We start from the raw sequence: 9,839 nt of genomic DNA on the forward strand, positions 1-9,839 counted from the left end.
CAGTTACCAGGTGAGATTGGGCTTAACTTTATGTAGTAAATCAATGATTCGAATTTAATTATGCTTAGAAACATCTGAAAGTAAATTGATTTTTTTCATAGAATCTGAAGCCAAATGAAAGACTCTCATATCTTTCTTTTGCATGTTACCACATTGACAGGCATGCGGAAAGAGGACTTTTATACACTTTTTCTAGTTTACTGAAATCAACCTGCTTTCTAATTGTACATGGTTGTGGTGGTGACTTTATATTTTTTTCTTCCTTGCTTTTGGGCACAAGGAAGAGGTATTGTAGCTTAAATATCTCACACTGAAGAAAAAAAATAATAGCTACGTTTTAATCATAACCACAATTACATAGCATTTACCATAGGCCAAACCTGTTCTAAGCCCTTTCAACGTTACATCAGTTAGGATCCCAGCAGGATCGAACAGCAAGATTTATTGAGGGACTGGGAGGGCAGGGTTGAGGGACCCACAGGAACTTCAAGGCTCCTGGAGCCTAACATTGGCAGGAGGCTGCTCCCCTCCCCTGCCTGGAAGGGCCCGGGAAGGTTACCTTGGCACTGAGAGGCTGGCCACCAGAGGGCCTATACTCTGTAGGAGCTGTACCTGCGGTTAGAAGTAGTCACTGCCGGAACCTCAACAAGGAAGAGGAGCAAATGAAGAAAAAAACTTCCCAAACTGTCTCACCACCTGCTTCAGATCTTCAGCAGGAGCCTCCCATTAGCCAAACCCAATGAGGATCCAGGGGACAAGGGGGCCCTTGTGATGTGTCAGCCCCACCGGGAGCTCAGAGCAGGACAAAGAATGGCTCCAAGGGGGCAAATGGATCAGGGCTCGTACAATTGGCTAGGGTAGTTTGGCTGTGATAGCGTCAAACCCAATCGAAAGGATTTCAAATGAAGGAAATGTGTTGGCTCATGTGAACTGGCAGTCCGGAGGAACGGTACTCTGCACACTTCGGTGAACGAGAGGCTCCCACACGGGGAAACGTTATTTCTGTTTTTCTGCTCGCTCACCGAAGAGTTGGCTTCATCCTTGGCCGGTTCCCCTTAAGTCATGGCAGTAGCAATGGGAGCCACATGCTTCCTTGTTCATAGCCAGCAAGAGAGAGCAGTGACTTTCCCTAGCTCTGCCAGCAGCGTAAAGCATCTCCTTCCCGCCGCCCCCCCCACCAAACACCCAGTGGGTGTGTGGGGTATAGTAAATGCTTATCGAGAAATCGTATGTTCCCCTAAGTTATTACAGGATGACGCTAATCATTAATGAATGGAAAACAAAACTATTGGCTCTAGATTTTTTTTTTTCTTTTAACTAGCATGCTCTCTTTTCCCTTATTTCTCCAGGCCATGAGGTTCACTCCAGGCTGGTGCAAGCTGCAAAATGCCTTGCTCATTCGAAAATGGACAGAATGTGTCTCAGGAAAACAGTCAGGAGAAATGAATTTTAAATAATGTATTTACTTTTTGTTTGTAATGTTAGTCTGTGTTTTTTACTATTTTTGTAATAATAGGTAATTTCAGTATTGTTTCGGAATTGGGAAAAAGCGCTCACTTAAGACATTTTAATAAACTTCCACTTCAAGTTTTGTTACCAGGATTACTAGTCGAATAAAAAATAGAAGTGAAAAGGAGTTTAGATTTTAGGAATTGGATTAATCATAAAGCTGCCATTTATCCAGCACTTACCATGGGCCAAGAGTTTCAAGTATATCATTTCTTCTAAGCCTTTCAAGAACCTATGAGACATCTATCATGATCCTCATTTCCCACATGTGGGAAACAGACACAAAAAAGTTAAATAATATAACCCTGATTTATACAGTTCGGAATTGGTGGAGCTAGAATTGGAGCCGAGATTTACCCAATTTCAGTTTGTGTTCTTAACTGTCATTTTTGTTGATCTGAGTGGGTGCAGCTTAACTCACTAATATAGCTCAGGACTTTATACTAAACTGTGTTTCGCCAAGACTCTGAGATGCCGGGGCTATTTTTCTGCAGACACTCAGAAGGCAGAGTCCTGGATTTATATTACTGTTACCATCGTGTTTTCTATAGCATTGACCTCTATTATGTTTCTTTGCTCTTTTGTAAATTCTCATTGACATGAATAAATTCCTACATTAGTAAAGCAAACAGGTTTTCCCCATAGCTAGGGTAATGAATAACGATGGAAAATAAAAAATAAACAGGTAAGTGTTTGCACTCACTAAGGGATAAATGATAGCACTGGGAGAGGTTGTTTATTCCAGAGCAGTGGTCAGTGATAGCACAGCAGAGCCCAGCAGACACGGCTCGTGACCATATCCTCATTTTTCTTCTTCCTGATGGCTCTCAGGTGGATGTTGTTACAATGAAATCACGACCATAAGAATCTACTACTTGGGACCATCTCACCAGATGTTCCTTCAACTCCATAGCATATTTAATAAAGACTCTTTTAAAATTGAAAAAGCTAGGGGCACCTAAGTGGCTCAGACAATGAGCTTTTGAGTCTTGATTTCAGCTCAGGTCATGATCCCAAGGTTGTGGGATCAAGCCCCATGTCAGGCTCCACACTGAGCATGGAGCCTGCTTGAGATTCTCTCTCTCTCTCTCTCTCTCTCTCTCTCTCTCTCTCTCCCTCAGCCCTTCTCCCCCAGCTTGCACTCTTTCTCTCTCTTTCTATATATATAAAAGCAATTAAAAAGAAAAAAAACACTGAAAAAGCTAAATCTCCATTTAGCCAATATTCCATAGAAACTGAAACTTTCTACATTGATCGGGTGGGTAATTTACGAAAACCAATAGAAGATGTCCCCAAATTGCTGTACTTTGGCTGTTGTGATGTTAGCCAAGCAGCTTCTTTTTTTCCAGAATCTTTTCAAATTTTTCTTTGCAGTGTAGACTTCATACACAAAGTGAAGTGGAGAATTCAGACAAAAGGTGAAGTTGTGCATCACCTTCTATCACACATTGTGTTTTGAGAATGAGGCTGCCTTCACAGAAATAGCTCAAATGTATTAAGAACTAAGCCAAACAACTAATCATCTTCTAAGTCAATTTTTCTTCCGACTTAATAGCCATCCTTGAAACAGGATTATATCCAACTGATTCATGTTGCATATGCTTTATTCTCAAAAGTCTTTTGGGCTCATTTATGCCCTTGCTTTTTCTCGGTGTTCTTTGATGCCAAAGTGCTTAAAACAAATGCTTGTTAATAGTATTTAAAAACAAAAACACAGTGCTATAAAGGTTCCTACCCTGAATTGTTGCTGGTTGACCAATGGACTCTCTTAAGCCAACCCAGGCTTAGGAATTTTGTTTTGATTCTAAAATGTAAATGGTGTCTCTTGAAATTTAGTAGGTCCCATATCAAGAAAGAACTTCAAAGATTTTCGTATCTTTTTAAAATGTAATTTTATAATTGTTTTGCATGTTCTAAATGGTGTTGTTTATGTAAACTGTCAACATTATCACATAATAAAATAAGTTTATTTTTAAAACAAAGCAATCTTATTTCTTTGGAAATTTTTTAGTGGTACCATGAATTATGAAAAATAAATTTGCAGATTATTGCTTTGAAGACTTTATATTTTATAGAGATGACCATTGATACATTTGAAATAGTCCATTTTGATTATATGTTTTTCTTAGAAACTAATGAATTTGAAAGTGTGGTGGACGCCTATGAGATTGTCTGCCCAACAGCCTGGCCATATTTTTGAACCCCACCAGCAGCTGCACTTGGTTGGTTTAAGGTGAGCGCTTCACGAAGGTGAGCAATTTGGAGTCATTCCCGGTAGGACCAGGAACCAGAACAGAAGTTAATCTTTTGGGGTTCTTGGCGCATAAAAAATGTACATTTTGAAGATATTGCAGTCATGTTTTGCTCCATGTGGTCCAGAAAAGCAAAAAATTCTGGTCAGAGAAGAACAGAGACCAGACTCGAGTTTCCTGATGGTCTGAGTCCCCATTATGTGTATTCTCAAAGTTTAGCCTCATTCTGCTCCTATCTGGGGGCTCTATGAGACATATTATCATTATAATAAGTACTCTATTTGGATTTCTGGAACCTGGAACCAAGGTCCTGACCAACTCTGGTGCATCATGAGATTGTAGACAAGTTTCTTAAAACGGAAATGGCATCCTCTCTGAAACAGAATATCGAGCTATGTTTTCCAAAGAGTGCCTTCGATTGTAGGAGAGGAACGTTTCCAGCAACAATATTCCATCTTCATCATACAGTCTTTCAAGATGATAGTTGCGACAGGTATGGAATTCAGGAAGCACTGGCTGGGCACCTACTGTTTTTAGGCGCTGTGCCACCATGACAAATGCGAGGGCTCAATAAGACATGGCCTCTGAGGAAGCTTACAGTTTAGTGGGAGAAGCAGCAACGCACTGATGATTTCAGTGTAATTTGGTGCTCTGGGACAGGTTCGATGTCAAATGAGATTCGCGGGCTAAACTAGCTTACAAAGAATTGGGGTAGGCTTCTGAAAGATATTACATCTGAACTGATGTCTCTGAGAAATAAAGTTTTCTGCCCCAAATTCTGGGCCAGGCCAAATATTTCTTGGATCCTTGTCAAATTCTATAGAATTTCTTAGAAAGTTCTAGCAGTGGAGGAACAGGGAATGAAAGAAAAGAACAAATTGAGCCTCTATACCTTTTTCCAAAATGCCCTGGGCATGACAGGCTAGGGTATATGGACTTGTGAGCTGAGAGGTGAGATGTTCCTGGTTCCAGTGATGTTATCTTATTAAGTGATGGGCTGAGATGGGGAAGAAATTTTGATGTCCTTCCTGAAGTGGATTATGTGGGCCTTTCACATTTCCCACTTCCTATCTTTGCCCATGGAGTAGGCAAGTTACACAGAAAATGGAGTAAATGCTCTGGGACACATAACTTGCTATTTGGACAAAGCTCTGGTTTATGCAAAATTTTGTGGCCTTTCAGTGCCCATGGCTTTAAGACCAAGCTGATGCCTCAATGAGACCTTGATTTTAGTATGTTCCGCATAGATTCTGTTATGAGAGCCTAAATATATTGGGGCATTGCTATCATTCCCAGAATATTTAGTAAGTACCAAAAGGGCCAAGTATCTTAGATGTCAGGGCTACATCAGTGAAGAAAAGGTTAAAAAAAAAAAATCTGTGACCTCATGGAGCTTATATCCCAGTGGATATAATCTTTCATAGCATGGAATTTAAAACTAGGCTTATCCAAGAAGTTACGTTACCCAGAGCACATTGTCGTTAGACTTTTAACCTATGCCATGGTCTCGGAGCGTGAAACTCCAGATGAGCATTCACAGCAAAAAACTCATCATATGGAAGGACTAGCAGATTCCCCTTGATCTCCAAATGATTTACCTGTTTTGATAGTGACTTTCAAGAGCAAAAAAAAGTATAGCCATGTGTCTTTGGTGTAAAAATCTTGGTTTATGCTTTATTCTGTTTTATTTTTTTGCCATGATTAATGAATAAGGTGTCACATTTGCGCATCTGTTCTTTTTCAAAGAATCCTCTATGCGTCAAAGAATTTTTCAGAAAAGGACCCTGTTCCCATGTGATCATCTTTGGCAGCTAAGCGTTAATACCAGAACATAATGTGCAAATAGTTTATTCTTGCCTGTTTGTTAATGTTACTGGATCCTGAGAATGCGTATCTTAACAATAATATCTAGGTGGCACTTCTGTAAACTGATTCTTCCCCAGAACCTTTCAGCTATTGGTGTTTGAAGCCATCTGAAATTCTGTATTAGGAAACTAAATAAATTGTATAACTTCGAAAAACTCCATCAGCAATTCATTTCAGGTGATAAGTTATAAGGAAACTTTTCTGCTACTAGAAATAGCAAAATGTGGATCTGTAGGTATGTTTAGCTAACAATTCCAGTCAGTACTTGTATTATAAAAACAATGGTAACCAAACATGTTTGTGAGGTTTTTTTTTCCCCCTCCATGTTTTATTTTGTTTACTCAAGTTTAAGTCACAAAAAAGTAAATGTGCAACAGAGGTACTTCGAGAGTGGTTTTCTTTTTTCTTCTTTGGTTTATTTAAAAGAAGTCAAACAGAATTCTTCACAAACACAGAGCTCCTTAATATTGCTTGTTGTGGCAAGTATAATTATTTTTGTAGGACGTGTGCAGAATAATGAAATATTCCGAAACTCTGTGATCCAAGCTAGATGAAGAATTTTCATATACTGGGTTTTAGTAAAAAGTGAGAGGGCACCTTTTTCTGACTTGCTCTGTAAAATGATTTTTGAAATACTGCAGTGTATAAACTAATTTTAGTAAGCCTGTTTCTGGCATATTCTTTTTTAACACCTAAAAACCTTTGTTTACTCAATGAACTAGAACTAACAATTCTAAAAAAAAAAAAAAGAAAAGAAAAGAAAAGAGAAATCATTTACACAGTGTTTTTTTGTTCGTTGGTTGGTTTTTGTTTTATTTTATTTTATTGATGTTTATTTATTTAGTTTTGAGAGAGAGAGGGCACAAGAGGGGAGGGGCAGAGAGAGAGACATAGAATGTGAAGTAGGCTCCAGCCTCTGAGCTGTCAGCACAGAGCCTGATGTGGAGCTCAAACCCATGAACTGTGAGATCATGATCTGAGCTGAGGTCAGACACTCAACCATCTGAGCCACCCAGGTGCCCGTGTTTGTTTTACTCTTAAAGATAATCTAGTTTTGGGTACTGGACCTCCACCCCTCTGCCTCCTAACTCTGACTGCATGTCAAAGTATCTGAAGTCTTTTTTTTTTTAATTAAAAAAATTTTTTTTAAATCTTTATTTGTGAGAGAGAAAGAGACAGAGCATGAGCAGGGGAGGAACAGAGAGAGAAGGAGACACAGAATCCGAAGCAGGCTCCAGGCTCTGAGCTGTCAGCACAGAGCCTGACACAGGGCTCGAACCCATGAACTGTGAGATCATGACCTGAGCTGAAGTCGGACGCTCAACCAACTGAACCACCCAGGCGCCCCCAAAGTATCTGAACTCTTAACCAATCCAGTGCCCCTCATCATTCCCTAAATGGCATAGAGATGGGGTAACTTGCTGCTGAGCTCTTAAAATGTAAAGGTTATGAGCACAGAATCTTTGTTCAGACAGACCTGGGCTTTACTCCAAGGTATCTCACTTACAGTGGGGCCCTGGGCAGTTTCCTTAACCCTACTAATGTTCTCATCAACAAGTGGGAAAAAACAAACAAACAATAAAACCGGGTGGGCTGAGAGGATTAGATGAGACAACTCAAGCAAAATGCTTAGTTCTCTGCACCTGGAATATTTTAAACACTCTCTGGGGGAAGTGTTCTCTTAATATTAGTTATTATTAGTAAGATCAATAATAATAGTGATGATGATGATGTTCTCAAATAACTGTTATGGAAAACAAGAAATTCTTTTTGGAAGTTAAGTCATGGCACTGATACTGTGAAGGTTTCTGTATTTTAAGGATTCCTGAGCCCTATGGAAAGGCATGTCTTTCTACTGTTGTCTGCATGAGCCATGAGCCATAGGTAGGTGAAGATTTCCACCTCAGTGACTGACTCTGAGGTTGCCTCTTTTTTCTCCCTATCTTCTTCTCTCCCTCCTTGAAAGTACCCAATGCGAAAAATTAAAGAATTATTACAATGCTGTTGAAGATACTTCAAAGCCTAATAATTTTTAAATGATGCAGAGATAAGTTTTCTGTTTTTGGAGATGGACTTTACTACTTGCACACTCGACATCACTGGAAAAAATAGCTGGGGCTAGGGATGCCTGGGTGGCTCAGCTGGTTGGGTATCCACCTCTTGACTTTGGCCCAGGTCATGATCTCACCACAGTTCATGGGTTCAAGCCTCACACTGGGGGAGCTTGAGCCCTGTGTGGGGTTCCACACTCTCTCACCCTCTCCCTCTGTCTCTGTCCCTCACTTGCTTGTGCTCTTTCTCTCGAAATAAATAAATAAATAAATAAATAAATAAATAAATAAATAAAATTCAATCTTCTGTGCAAGTTTACCAGGCTTGGCTATTTCTTCTTAAGTTAAAATATCTGAAAACAGGAGAAAAGGACCTTGAGCAAAACACATATTGATTTAGCAATATAGCATGCACACTAATGTAACATACGCATACCATGATCTTACTGGAGAGTATTTAATTTGGTGGGGCCAAAATAATTTTTCAAACCAGGAAGGCTATGAAGAAGTAAACGACCTGGAGAATATTTGGCTGTTCCTGAAGCTTTTATAATTAGTAGAGTTTTGTACACACCGATGTAATTTTAAGAATATCTTTTGGCAGCTACAATTAATTCCACATTGCTCAAGTCTCTTGAATTCAATGGAACCTCATTAATGTAAACCCACCAATCCAGAATTTTCAACCATTCAGGCATGGACGAGGCAGATGTTTACCTACATGATAATTAAGAAATAGTATTTTGTAAAAATCAGTGCTGCAACCTTTTCCAGTACATTGAACATTACACTTGTACAGCAGGATCTTGTAATTGTCTTTTTTTTTTTTTAATTTTTTTTTTTTAACATTTATTTATTTTTGAGACAGAGAGAGACAGAGTATGAACGGGGGAGGGTCAGAGAGAGGGAGACACAGAATCTGAAACAGGCTCCAGGCTCTGAGCTGTCAGCACAGAGCCTGACACGGGGCTTGAACTCACTGACCGTGAGATCATGACCTGAGCCGAAGTCGGCCGCTTAACCGACTGAGCCACCCAGGCGCCCCATCATCTTGTATTGTCTTCACGGTAATATCATCACCTCATGTGACATCACTTATATGTTTAGAATCAAACTAATCATTTTTATAAACTACCTTCAGATCCTAATTCAATTGATTAAATACTACCAAAAGCTGACAATGGGCACATACACCAAAGTGTCTTAAGTGCAGGGAAGGTGGGGAGGAGAACAAGAGACAGCATATTTTTCAAGTAGGAGAAAAGACAAGTAGCTATAATAAAAATCAGAATAAATTCACTCATTCATCCAATGAATATTCAACATTTATTATGCATAAGATAGCACCCAGTGCTTAGGATAAAAGGATGAATGGACTAGACTTAATCCAGGTCCATATGAATTTACCTTCACTACTAGAGAGTAGAGAAGATGAGAGGTTTTTTTTATGGGGGGGAGGGTTTAGTTCATTTATTTATTTTGAGAAAGAGAGAGGGAGGGAGGGAGGGACAGAAAGAGAATCCCAAGTAGCCTCTACACTGTCAGTTTGGAGCCCGATGTGGGGCTTGAACTCACAAACCATGAGATCATGACCTGATCTGAAATCAAGAGTCGGCTGCTTAACCAACTGAGCCACTCAGGCACCCTGAGAAGTTGAGAGTTTTAAATCTATGAAGAATGCCTTGCTAGTTTGTGCAAGGGATTGTCGTGGTTAGGGAAGACACAGAAAAGGTGACATTTATCTAGTCCTGGAAGAATGAGTGGATGTAGTAGGCACGTTTAGGTAAGAAGACATTCTTGGAGGCAATTTCAAGCTAAGACCAAACTAACCCTTTTTCCTGCTGGGTCACTGTCTGTATGGAGATGCTCTGAGTAACCCCAGTAGCCCACCTTGAACAGGTGGCTTGTCAGCCTGTGACCAGGAAGGGGGGGGGGGCACTCATCAACTTTGCCTGAAAGTGAACATGTACTGGATTCCGTCCCTGAAGAGATTTCTGCAATTGTCCTCAGACTGTTCAAGCTAAGAACAGATGGGGAGGAAGCTGGCCTCAATCAGGGCTGTCCCAGGACTTCAGAGGGTCTTCCAGTGCCTAATATCTTCCCCTCTACTTCCCCTCAGGTCCACTCTCCCTTCCCCATTTGTTGATCCCATTCCTCCTTG

At 40.1% G+C, this 9,839-nt stretch overlaps 1 protein-coding gene across 3 annotated transcripts in view; it reads left to right on the plus strand.

Moving 5' to 3' along the window:
• The window catches only part of BTC (betacellulin), a 45,325-nt gene extending 43,187 nt beyond the window's left edge, over positions 1 to 2,138 (plus strand). For all 3 annotated transcript variants that reach the window (XM_019467461.2, XM_019467473.2, XM_019467481.2), the window contains one exon: positions 1,369 to 2,138. The gene's annotated coding sequence lies outside the window, so the exon portion shown is untranslated. The remainder of the gene's footprint in view (positions 1 to 1,368) is intronic.
• The last annotated feature ends 7,701 nt before the right edge of the window (positions 2,139 to 9,839 follow it).

The sequence above is a fragment of the Panthera pardus genome, unplaced genomic scaffold (genome assembly GCF_024362965.1).
Source record: "Panthera pardus isolate Hobbes unplaced genomic scaffold, ASM2436296v1 HiC_scaffold_13, whole genome shotgun sequence".
Taxonomy (NCBI): domain Eukaryota; kingdom Metazoa; phylum Chordata; class Mammalia; order Carnivora; family Felidae; genus Panthera; species Panthera pardus.